Source organism: Aplidium turbinatum, chromosome 1 (assembly GCF_918807975.1).
Source record: "Aplidium turbinatum chromosome 1, kaAplTurb1.1, whole genome shotgun sequence".
NCBI classification, from domain to species: Eukaryota; Metazoa; Chordata; class Ascidiacea; order Aplousobranchia; family Polyclinidae; genus Aplidium; species Aplidium turbinatum.
Window position 1 is genome coordinate 47,790,431 of NC_137472.1, and position 13,458 is coordinate 47,803,888.

Here is a 13,458-nt window from a genome sequence, read left to right on the forward strand (position 1 = left end):
AACCTCAGATATTTGCTTATAAAAAAATAAAGTTTATTGCAAGGCAAATGCTGTTTTTCAATGCATTACGTTGGCCACATTAGCTGGTTGGTTTTTGTTGACACGGCCCAGCTGTATTTCAATCCAATTTATTTTTCATTGTCGGAATGCCACAGTAACGGTAATGTTTGAAATTGAGTAGCCTACGGAAACACGACCAACAGAAGGTATGCTAAAAGTGGCAAAACCACATAAGTTAAGACGTGCATACGATGGAGGCTGGATTTAGAGGTTAGGTACGGTACCACTTAGATGGAAGTAACTTTAGCACAGCCTCCATGCTTCACTGCATAGCCGTACGAGACCAAACTATTTTAAGGGGGCAGAACGTAAATTTGCCCAAATCTGCACGCTTTTATAGAAATTTCCCAAATAGCCTATAATGTATGCGGTGCATGATAACAGTGAAAAACTAACATAACAAGATCACCAGCTAGCTAGAATTTCTTACCAAAGTAATCAAGATAGAACAACTGAATTCATCTTTGAATATACCTTGCTTGTGCATTGTTCGACGCTTCTGCACTTTGGCTTGGTAGGTAGAGGAGTAACATTTAGGAGTATTATATTTCAGCAGTAGCACTTTAAATGTTGGTGAAAGTAACATGACACAGTTTGCTCTTTTGCTTAGCATTGAGCACTTTTTTGTAGTATTGATAGTTTTCATTGTTTTAGGCTACAAACTAAATATTTATTTTTGGGCGCAGCTGTAGGCTATCATTTTAATTTGGGTATTTTTATAAAAGTAACCAAACAAAGCTAAGCAACACCACAACATTAACATATTACATTTAACAGGTAGGGGAAGGTGGGGTTAGTTGAGTCAGTGGGTTGGTTGAGTCACCATTGTTTTCTGACTAACCAAGCATGACTTCGTGAAGATTAATTGCTTGAAATAATAAGCATTATGGGTAACTGCGTCCATCTTGTTTTAGCAGCTGTGTAAGTTATACAGGTCATACAGTCAGCAAAATGCCATTTTTTGGACTAAAAAGTAAATATTTTCAGCTCAAAGTTGATTAGGATGCTGAAGCTATGATAGGCGTAAGCGAAGATAGCGTCGAAGTTTCATATAGTTTATAGCTATCTTATGCACAGTGCATTTGTGTAAAACTGATAAAGCTTTACGTATAGATAATACTTTCAATAGTTGTCACGAGGAAGGATTGGGGTTGGTTGAGTCAATAGCTGCGGGACTAGTTGAGGCAGTGACTCAACTAACCCTACCTCAAGTTGCAGGCTGCTGAAATCTTACTTCTGAATTTTATAGCTAAACGCGCATTATTAATTCAGTTACTTGGACAAAATGAGCTATTATTTGATAATTATTTTTCTGTTTAGCTTTAAAATATTTTCAAATTAAGTCTTAAAAATTATAAAAAAAAACTGGTCGTGGACAATGGCTTATGGAGACTTTTGAAGCTGGTTTGAAGTTAGTGCAAGCATACGCGCCGACTTCCGGGGGGCGGCGCCCCCCGTAAATTTATGGTTGAGGGGCAACAAAAATGGTTATTACAAGTAATGTTTCAAAAATAAAACACTTCGCGAAAGAGATTTACATCATTTAATCGGACTTAAAGAATGCGAAAATAGCCTACGTTGCTCTTGCCCGCAAAACAGCAGCTGGTCGCATGGCTTTCTCATACATATGGAAATTTTAAAGTAGATGTAGAGTAACTTACGCTGCTGGAATAGTCACGTAACTAACTATTCACTGCAATATTAAGAAACCAGTAAATGAGACGCGCTATTTTCAACGAGGTCTTCCCGCTGTGAGATCAATTATGATTCAACAGAACGCATTGTTTTGTTCGCAATATGGGGGAATTAAATCGAAAACCGATAAAAGAAAAGGTGTTTAATGGTCTTGGTCGCAGATATTGCTTGCATTAACGACCTCTCTTGCTGCTATTATCACCTAGCTAACCGCTAAGGTTTGACATCGACTTCAACGATCATGTTACGTAATTAGAACGGTTATATCCTACACACAAAAATGAAAAATTTGATCTCTGAAAATAGCTCTTTCCGCTGTTTTGTCTCGTGAGCTTTGCATATTGCTCAACAAGTGCATAAAGTTTAGAATTGACAAGAAAGATTTAAAAATTAAGTTTGAATCACTGCAAATAAACGTATTCGAACACTGCGTAATTTACGTCGCCAATGATTTTGCCGCAGCAAAAATGCGTTCATTTTAAAAACTGCCGAGCTTCCCAGACAGCAAAATCGGTCATAATTACATTAATTTAACGTCTGCAGACGTTGAATCAATGTAAAAATTACGGATTATTCTGTATGGGTTGTCTGGTGTATAAGTTGAACCTGCCTTTTTGAGGGAAAATTACTTGCGAACATCTCGACCTATACGGTATTCGATCTTATCGAATACCATATATACTCGAGTATATACGGTATTCGATAAAGACTTTCGTTAAAAAAACAGAAGAGAAAACACTTCGCCGCTGTTAACGCTTTGAAGGTAAGTAATTAGCAAAATGAGCGAAACTAAGCTAATAAAACTGATAGCGGGTTTCCACTCTGCTTGAGATCATGATTTTTTGCGTTTCATTTCGATAACTTCACTGTCTTGGTCATTGTTATTCATTCGCATGAAAAGGAAATGAATCGGCTTGTTTTCCAACTGTTCCAATTATGAGCTAACAATATCAACATTTTTACGACTGGGAGTAGGCTACTGCTTGTGTAAAACTAATCGTTTTAAACAGCGGTTGTAATAAATTCGGTTTGCGACCTAGGTGTCAATATGAACAAGACACTAAGCTTAATCAAAGACTATTTTAATTGAGTAAAACAGCGTTATGGTTATGACGTCATCACCTTTCTCGCCCCCCAAGGTTTTTTGAAAAGTCGGCGCCTATGAGTGCAAGATGGTATGTCGTTAAGAAAGGCAGCAGAAAGAGTTGGTGTGGACAAAGAAACGTTTCGTAGATGTTTGAAGAAGATAAATGAAACTGGAGCTGATGCTTCTAAAGTAAAGATGGGATGCTCAAACCCCAACAAGGCATGAAACAAGTTGGGTCTATTGTTTTTAGGGATAGAGGAGATTTGGTGACTATGATCGGCACCATCAATACTCTTGGAATTGCTCGATTCGTTATTGCTGCACTTGATGCAACTCGTGCTGTCCTATGGTGGAAGTAGTAGTTCTACATGTTTCCAATGCAACAGTTGGGCACATTTGGCGTGCACCGACAACAGTGCTGTTTTTACATGTCCACTTGTGATTAATTTAGGGGTAGGGAACTTACGGCCGGCGGGCCAAATGTGGTTCGCAAAGCAATATAATGTGGCCTGTGGGAGCATGAAAAGTATTAGATTTCATGTCACTTTCGATAATACGTGTGAAATTTGGGTCTGGGCGATATGAAGACCTTTTTTTTAGAGAAATGGCATGAAGTCGGGCGAAATCGAGAGAAATTTGGGCCTGGTTGCGGTGAAGACCTTTTTTTAAATTGTTTTTAGAGAAATGGCATGAAGTCGGGCAAATTCGAAGAAAATTTGTGACTGGTTGCTGTGAAAACTCTTTTTTTATGAAAAGGTTGTGGAAACGGGCGAATTTGGAGGAGCCATGTGGCCCGCCTGGTATTTTTAATATTTCTTGTGGCCCATAGTACAAAGTATAGGTTATTTCCCACTTCTGGATACAATAAACGTTCATTAATGGTATAGATCAGAGGTGCCAGTCTGCCAGATGGGGACGGTGCCCAATAGCCCCAAAAAATTATGCATCTCATGAATGCCATTGCGCCTCAACTAACCCTGCATGCGGGGTTGGTTGAGTCAAACGGTGCTCTGTGTTCAAGGTAATAAAAATGACAATTAAACGTGAGATAGCATTTTAATAAATGGGTAGTAGCAAGCATACTTCGTTACCTTTGTTTCACTTAGACTTTGATAGGTGTATCTACAATATAGGTAAAAAATTATAAGGAAAAATCTGAAACATGACTCAACTAACCCCACCTTCCCCCAGTATAGGCAGTGGCGTACGCAGGGGGGGGCCATTGGGCCATGCCCCCCCCCCCTTAAAATGTTTTAGTAGTTAACGACGTAGATTAAGGCATTTAATATGTTTTGCATTGCTCTGTCAAAGCAATTACTGTAACAATGTTGTTTTATAGACTAAGCCAATACGAAATACATGGCCCAATCCACCTACCACACCCCAAGTATGCCAATGTAGCATAGTGTTCTGTAAGCCTATTATAGTGATTAGTGAGAGAGAAATGGATAAAGTCTAAACTAAAACCATACTGGGATATCATGAAGACGTCTGGGATATCAATGGGATATTCAAACGAGTTTTTTGTGAAGGTTGGTGTACACCAAGGATCAGTTTTGTCACCTCTGATATTTGCTATTGTGGTTGACGTTGTAACTGAAGGAGTGAGGGAGGGCTTATTGAGTGAAATTTTGTATGCAGACGACCTGGTCTTGACAAGTAACAGTATGGAGGGACTGGAGAGAAAGTTTGAGAAATGGAAAGAAGCATTTGAAACCAAGGGTATGAAGGTAAATCTTGAAAAAACAAAAGTGATGGTGAGTGGAGCAGAAGGAACAGTTGTTGAGAACAAAGTAGATCCCTGTGTAATATGTGGCAAGAGAGTGATGAGAAATTCAATGCAATGCAAGGAATGTGGAAAGTGGGTAGCCTACATGCAAGATGTGCTAATGTCAAGAGAGCCGCAACAAGATTGGCGAAGTGTTTTGTTTGTGGGAAATGCAGTAAAGGAAGGAATGAAGTGGAAGGCCATGATGATGAGTTCTGCCATGGCATCGAAACAGTGACAGACTTCTGTTATCTGGGTGATCGGATAAATGGAAGTGGTGGATGTGAAGCTGGGCAAAGTTCAGGGAATGTGGGGAAATGTTGCATGGCAGAAAATTTTCACTAAGGATGAAAGGAAAAGTATATCGGAGCTGTGTGCGGCCTGCAATGCTATATGGTAGCGAGACATGGGCATTGAGAGAGAGTGAACTGGCAATCCTGAGAAGAACGGAAAGGTCAATGGTGAGAGCAATGTGTGGGGTGAAAACGAGAAGGGAAAAAAGGACTGAAGAATTGTTGGATATGCTAGAGATGAGAGAGACCATAGACCAACCGGCAAGGGCAAATGGAGTAAGATGGTATGGACATGTGATAAGGAGGGAGGAAGGAAGTTTTCTTAGAAAAGCACTAGATCTAAAGGTGGATGGGAAGAGGAAACGCGGTCATCCAAGAAGAACGTGGAAACAACAAGTGAAGGATGAATTTAAAAAAGTCGGACTGAAGGAGGAAGATGCAAGGGACAGGGTGAAATGGAGAAAAGGGATTAAAACAAATGCTGCGCGGAAACAATCGGCCACCCCCACTAGTGGGGAACAAACCGACGATGGATTATGATGATGATGACTACAGTTTGATCACCATACAATACATCAATACGGGTGTGCCAAATGAAAATTTTGCGGCACATTTCTTGTGCAAATAAGAGGCTGTACCGTACTTAGTTTGATAGGTAAAAGATATTAATTTGTAGTTTTTCTTAATTCATGCAATTTTGTAGCTTTTCATATAGCAATTTTTGCCCTAATAATTGCAAGATTTTGCCCGAATTCGCGACGTTTTGAAACAACAGGGGGGACAGCTGCCCCCCTGGCTTGTAGGCTACGGCTATGCTCACTGTTAGTCAAAAAAGTGAAAAGCTTGGGGTGGAAACCTCTCCCGACAAGGATGAAAAACGAACAGAATGATGGATAGCCTATAGTAGCCGCTGTAGTAGTCTATAATAGGCTACTCCTTTTTGAATTTAATCCACCATAGCCTACGCCTTGAAAACACACACACTGTTAATGGAGTAGCCTAGGTGGAAAGTTTGTTGGAAATTATTGAAAAGGGGTTTATTTTTATCGGCAAGGATGGAATGAAAAAAAATGGTAGATTGTCTCACGAATTGCAGGTCTATTGTCATGAAACATATGCAGGCCCTTTCAGCCTGTGAAGTTTTTGCAAAATGTTGTGCAGTGCTGGAAATTAATGCTACTGTAGACGCAGAGATGATTTTTTGCGCCTACGGCGCAACATTTTTTTTTTGCACTGGGAGCCCCCCGATCTAAAAGTTCCCCGGGTCCCCCATCAGCTAAATCCGGCCCTGGAAACATGGCAGAGGCCTATATAGCAAGTTTTCGGGGTGAGCTGCATAACAATTTTGCTTGATCGATTTATCGATGACAGACTACACTTCTACTGGCTCAAGTCCGCGACTGAGTTGTAGCCTAGCCTAGCCTAGGCCTATCATAAGGAAAAGTAGCCTTCTGCTGGAGCATCGCTGATATCCGTGGCCATCTTAGTAGCAAACTATACAGGCCATATAGGCTACAGTTGCAATGAATCGCGTCAATGTCTTAACAGCTTCTGATGGATGGGTTTGACTAATAATAGTGGCACATTCGATTTGCTCCTGCGAATGATTAGTGATTATATTTCCCAGGATCTCTGTGTAGGCCTCATAGTGTTTCAAAGCATTTCCCAAAACTGATTGCATGGCAAACGACATCGGCGGCTAAAAGAAGCGGTCTGCCGCTGAACAATTCACTTTATTAGCCTACTTCCAATGAGCAAACAATAGAATCTTTCTAAACTTAGCCTACTTGTTCGAGTGTCTCGAAAGTGGAGAGCAAATTATTAAGCTTTGATTTATTTTCAACCCGACTTACGTTCGGAGCTCACCAACGTAGGAACATTTGTATTACATTGTTTGTTAAAGGTTTTATAAGTTAATTAGGTCTAATTATATTAAGACCTCATGACTATCTGATAAAATTCTATTTAATTTGATTCTACTAAACCCTTTTCACACAACTGTTGTTCATATTAGGTAGGCTACTGTCGAGTTAATCAAAACCATTGTTTTGTTGGACGAGATTGAATGCAAAATTAAATCAGTTAAGTATAAATCAGTTGAAGAATCCCGGATGAGCCACCAGAGTGTAGGCTTTTCTGATGTTGATTAATCTTTTGCTTAATGAGCTCTTTATCTTAGCCTATTCCTGGCGGAGGAGGACTTATCCCGGATGATCGAGCCCCCAGTCTAGGCTTTTCTAATAATTAGCTATAGCCTAAGTTATTTTGGTGTAGGCTAGACTTTTCGTTATTGAGAGGTTTTGTTTATTGAGCGGTTTTTAGCTTATGAGTTCTGTCTTTTCAGGCTCTGGTCTTTTGGTTAAATGTTCTCATAATTTAAATCTGTTAGTTAAAAACATGGCAGCCTAGACCGAGGCCTACATGTTAGGCTACACATCTCTTCTGGGTCTTCCCTACTAGGCTTAGACTATGTTATGGGAAAACTAAGGATTAAAAGTCAAAGTTAACATAAAGTTTTACATTAAATCGCATTTCTTTTGTTGCTACTCTTTACAAAATTTAGGTTTTAAATTTCGCCCCAATGCTGATGTTTTAAGGTTGGACCAGCAAGTAGGCTATTTGCAAATTTAGGGACCTGAAAAATGTTGAAAAGTGTTCAGATACTTTAAACTCGGCCACTTTTGCGATAGTTATACTGAACTAATGAATAACCCTTTTCATATTTTAATCTTTTTTTTCACAATTGTATTATTTACAGAAAGCAAATGCAAGGGTGGGGCCTTGTTGCAAAAATGAAAGTTGGAAATGCGGTGATTGGTTCGTTATTTTTGGAATCACTGGTCTTGACATATATAAGAACCAGCGCGTTTCAAATTTCACGGCGCCGCTCAGGTCGCTGTTGGTTTTGTGGTGTTGTTGGAGTTATAATGGTTACAACAACGTCCGAAGAATCAGGTAATTGTCTGAGCGAAATGCATTGCAAAAGTGATGTTGGTAATGTGAGCTTTGTCTACGTTTTTGTTCCCATAGAAATATGCTTTCACAAAAGAATGCCCTTGAATAGAAGTAGTACAGGCTAGTTAGATAGCCTACTGCATTATGTCCTGTCCTGTGGCAGTATGCGGTGTTCGTTTGGTTCTCAAAGCAATTTGAGACCTCTAGTTTAAATCTTTATCCTTGGACGGACTAACAATGCCTTTGATAGGATTTACCTGGCTGTTTTGCATACTTGTAGACTAGATGCTTTGAACCACTAACAAAAGCATGGCCAGTTACCAAGATGACAAAGTAGAGTTTCTGATAGTTAAATTGTTGTTGTCAAAGAATTATTCTATTCACTATGTGCTGCTGAATGGAGAGCAGTCCTGAAATGTGTTACTCAAAGGCAACCAAGTTACCAAGGCAATCAAACCAAAGTTACCCAAGAGCGGAACCAGCACTACTTGATCTTGAGTCCGGCACTTCACCACTGAGCTAACGGGGCACATCAAGTTGATCTTATTTACTAGATTCCAGTGATTGACCATTTGTTGGAAAACAAATTCATGTGTTTTCTTTTTCGTCCAGTTAATGTGTTATAGCGTAGTTTCCTGTGACACATTTTTAGCATGTCCAAATTTCACATCAGTACCGGTACGGTATGTGGCAATTGGGAATATGAGAGTTTGCAATGATTTTGTATTTTTACCAATTGACCTTTGTCTTAAAAAGGCTACATCTATTGGCCTGCTAGTTGTATGTTATCGGACTTGTCACAACAAAGAAAAATAAAAAAAATAACTTGATGGTACGGTAGTTCATTTAAGTGCACTTTGCTGACTCTTCTGAAGCATGTTGTCGAATTGTAAACCACCTTCTTGCCATCTTTAAATATTTATACATTAATCAAGTTTTGAAACCTGCACCTAAAAGACATGCTCTATAATATAAAGTTAATGACTACATTGACTAGGCTAATATTTGGCATGACTTTGTAGTAATAATGTACCGTACTCGGTTGTGTCTCTATATGATAATACTGATCACTGCTGAAGTCAAGCACTGTGAGCAATGCGTATCTGTGATGGGTAAACAGGCCTTAAAAGTCGTGTTTTTTTCCGGCAGCCATCGTGGCCTACTGAGAGCTTCTCGGCGGCCAAATCTGCGTGCTTGGAGGCCAAAATACAATAACGATAGCACAAGTAAATAGCATTAAACTTGCAACAATGTTAAAATGATCACTTAGCGTTGTTGAAGTCTGGGCGACGTCCTGCAATAGAATCGTTGTACCACGCATTAAATGCTTTATCGGGATTGTAATCCGGTATTGCGGGACCATCTAACGACCCTAAATTGTTTTAACTGCTCGCAGCTCAGTAAATTGTTTCAACTGCATACCGCCTTTCATAAAACCTGACCATTTATTCCGTTATGATGTCACCATTGAGGGTGTGAAGTCACTAACTAACCCACAGCGTTCTCAACTATGAAAACACATGTTTTACCCACGGATGTCAACTAACCTACCGGTAGTTCTCCTTTTTCACAACGATTCAATATCCGACAACATTGCATTGATATAAAAACGACAATATTGCCAGCCGATGTAAATTAGCACTTTGGATTAACACTTCGTTAAAATAAACATTAGGGTGGATCAAAAAAAACGAATTTTTAGGTTCAGCTTAGTGCATCTGCCAAAAGATGCAGTTTGGGCTATCTTTTACATTGGTACTTGAAAAAATATTTTTTGACCCCGTTTGACCCCTATCCAAGAGCTCTCTAGTGACCGCCGAGGCAAAATTCCTTAAATTGACTATAATTTTTTTTCTAGTGGGTGCAGGCTAGTGGTTTTGATGTCTATCCCCACTAAATCAAGTCTTGGGAAGTCATTTCTGCAGTTTAAAATCATCTATGGGCTAGCAAAATGACATCAGAGCCTTTATTCAGCAAAAATGCTTGAAAAAGTTGGAAATTTATTGTTTTTTTTTAAAAAAGGGCAAAGAAAAACAAATTCATAATGCTTCTAAAGGTATTGCTGTTAATACACTGAAGCAAACATATAAAAGCAAACAATTACCGTATGAAGTTAATAGTAAAAATGCTGCCTTTAATTTGTGCATCCAATTATCCATAGCATTACAGTAATGGACACAAAATGCATGACAACGGGTTCAGGCGAAATCAGTATGTCAGTGTTTTGTTGAGGAGCTTATATCAAATCCTGCAGACATATCTTTCTTAAAAGGAATGATGACAGACAGGACAGCCACAATAGCCGGATTTGACTCTATTTTATTCGCACGAGTCAGAAGGAAAGAAAGTAGGATTCTTAGTGCAGAAAAACGACAAAAACACTCTAAAAAAGAAACGCAAAAACTGCTTCTACTGTAGCTCTTAAGATAAGGAACTTCTCTGGTCAGGTTGTTTACATCACATCGGTGAAATCGTTGTGTCATGTATCTTTGAAGATTTGAAGCTAGAGGCTTCAAAATAACCAGAAATAAGCATCTTCATGAAACTCCGCAATAACTGGGATTCTATTCCACAGTGGCCAACTGCTAAGTACACTGGATATCAACAGCTTTTCAGTAACAACACACGATCTCATTCAGAACCTCAAAGATGACGTTGTTCAACTTGCACAAAGCAAATACAAGTTCATTTGAGGCGACTATAAATAACTTATGAACTTGTGCATTGCTTATATCAGTCCTGGTCAACAAAATGTGAAATTCTACCGTTCTGGGGCCACACACAAGGCCAGATGGATGGCCAAATTGATTCATTCCTATTAATTGGTGCTACTGGAAAATCAAATAGCTAAGTTACCTAAGGGAACTATCATATCAGTTTCACAAGTGGCTAAATTGAAAGATCTCATGAATTTTATTTCACTCGTCTACTGTATATATTGGTTTCGGTGCAGTGTTGCTGCAGATGCTCCTTGGAACTGTTTGACTATGTACAAGAACATTCTCAGATATGGAGCAGTGCATAAGTTGATATTAAATGCTGCTGAACGTAGCTTCAAACGTCAATTTTGGTATCTCTCTGCTGAGATGGTACCACTGGACTGCGGAATGGCCCGTTTCGGTGAGTCCGATTCGGTGAGTCCGATTCGGTTAGTCCGATTCGGTGAGTCCGATCCCTTAACGGGGGATTTTTTCAATTTTTTTTAAATTATCGGGTACCATAGCCTAATTATCATTGCCGTTTTAGGGTTAGGGGTTAAGGGTTTGGGTTAGGGGTTAGAAGTTAGTAACTCACCGAATCAGACTCACCGAATAGTAGCAGACCCACTGGACTGGCACTGTTCAGCTCTGAAGTTCAGGAAGAGGAAACATCAGATGGCTGATGAACTTATACATGTAAAACCTACAGATCCTGTTTTTACACCAGCAGATCGGTTTGGCACTGCCTAGCTACGGACCACGTTTTCCATCAGAAATCAATCTGGAATCAAAACTGACAGATTTTATCACAAAGGACTCTCGGTTCTTTTTCTCTGTTTTAGAGATAAATGATGATTTTCTTCCTTTATCAGTACTAGAGAAATGGTCTGAATCAGAGTCGTACCAGAAAGCTGTTTACAATGTGGCTGAACATGGAGTTAAACTGAGCACTGATTACCTACATTGTGCCAGAAACGAGGAACACTATCAAAACATTTACAAATAGTGGAAGCTAACAGAAAAGACACACCTAATTTGAGAAAGAGAAAAAACTAATATCCTCTTGCACAGATTAGACTAGTCGATCACATTGCCTTCTGTGACAAAATGTGTTAGTAAAAGTTTACAGTTACTGTGTACATACAGATTCAATACCAGGCTTTCATGTAGCAAACTTACTAGCCTATTGGTAACTTTCTATGTGTATTTGATCTATTTTCAGTGCGAAATTAGAATTTTAGACCACTTCCGCTCACTGGAGTTGTATTTTTACCTATTCCAACATGTAAAAAATGTGAATTCACAGACAACTTGTATAGACAAGCATATTCTTTTAATTCCCTGTACGATAAATAGTCGAACAGGCAAAAGTTTTATGCATATTATTTTGTTGAAACATACAAATTCTGTTGAGAAGCGTGAAAATACCGGTAATTCAATATTTACTTAATGGCAAACCTGAAAATTTGAATGGGATGGTGGCCCACATAAACGTGCCCCAATTTTACTGATTTTTGGACCAGCAAAGATTCTTGGCTAGTGGAACAATCTCACAAATCTACAAGTCAATAGTAAAAAAAAAAGTAAAAAAAAGGGGGTTGTGTGCACACTACCCAGGATGTGTTCAATGGGATGCTTATTCAGAAGCCAAATGCAAGTTTTGCCTCTATTAAACATCATATAAACTCAGTTAAGTTAAGTGTGATCAGATATTTACAAACATTGAAATAAACAATATCTAAAGCTGTAATAAATGCAATAGTTAAGTTTACACTATCAAATAAATATATATGCGGCATGCAGCTGCACTATCGTATGCTTCTGTAGTCTATCGAACCTCATATCACCTCACCACCTCATTGGACTAGAGGCCAGTTTGCACACAAATGGTCACACCCTAGTGTGTTTTACCTAGGTTACACTTTTTTTAGTATTTCATCCATAAAACTGCCCGAAATATCAAAAAATGCCATTTCTTTTCCATAAAATGCCTTTTTTAGAGCAAAAATGTCATTATGCAATTTTTGCTGCCCATGCATCATTTTAGACTGCAGAAGTAACTTCCTAAGACTTGGTTTAGTGGGGTTAGACACCAAAATCATTAGCCTACACCCACTAGAAAAAGTATATGGCCAATTTAAGGAATTTTGGCTCGGCGGCCACTAGAGCGCTCTTGGATAGGGGTCAAACGGGGTCAAAAAATGTTTTTTTAAGTACCAATGTAAAAGATAGCCCAAACTGCATCTTTTGGCAGATGCACTAAGCTGAACTCAAAAATTAGTTTTTTTTGATCCACCCTAATAAACATCGGGTATTGCAAACAAGACTTACAGCGCTGGTGATCGCAGCTGGACATATTCAATATAACAGTAGTGACTATGATGCGCTGACCTAATTCTGCGTCACTCTTTGATACTACATATTATTTTCAACATTTAATCCACGATCATTCTATTGCGAAATTAAATAATTGGCTAGAAGAAACCGGCGGCCAAACTTGGCGGACGGAGGAGGTAGCACCGGCGGTCAGTCAAGCACTACTTAGCGGCCATGGCCGCCGGCTGCTTTAAGGCTTGGGTAAAGCTTTATATATATATTACTAGCCATTCAGCTGCATGAGTAGGTTCGAAATTCAATATCTTTTGCAGGTCAGAATATGCAGTTTAGTTTTTTTGGGAATACATTTTAGTACAATATTATCAATCAACATTTTCTAACTTCAGGAAATTATCAGTTTTCTTTGATTGCAGTTTGTTTAGATACCGGTAGGCTAATGTTGTAAAAAATGCTTGTTTTATCTTTCTTTGATTTCTGATACAAAACTTCTAATTTTTACAGTTTATATACGGTACGGTACTTTAAATGGTTTAGTTTAATCTTTGGATGTTAAAACATTATTTG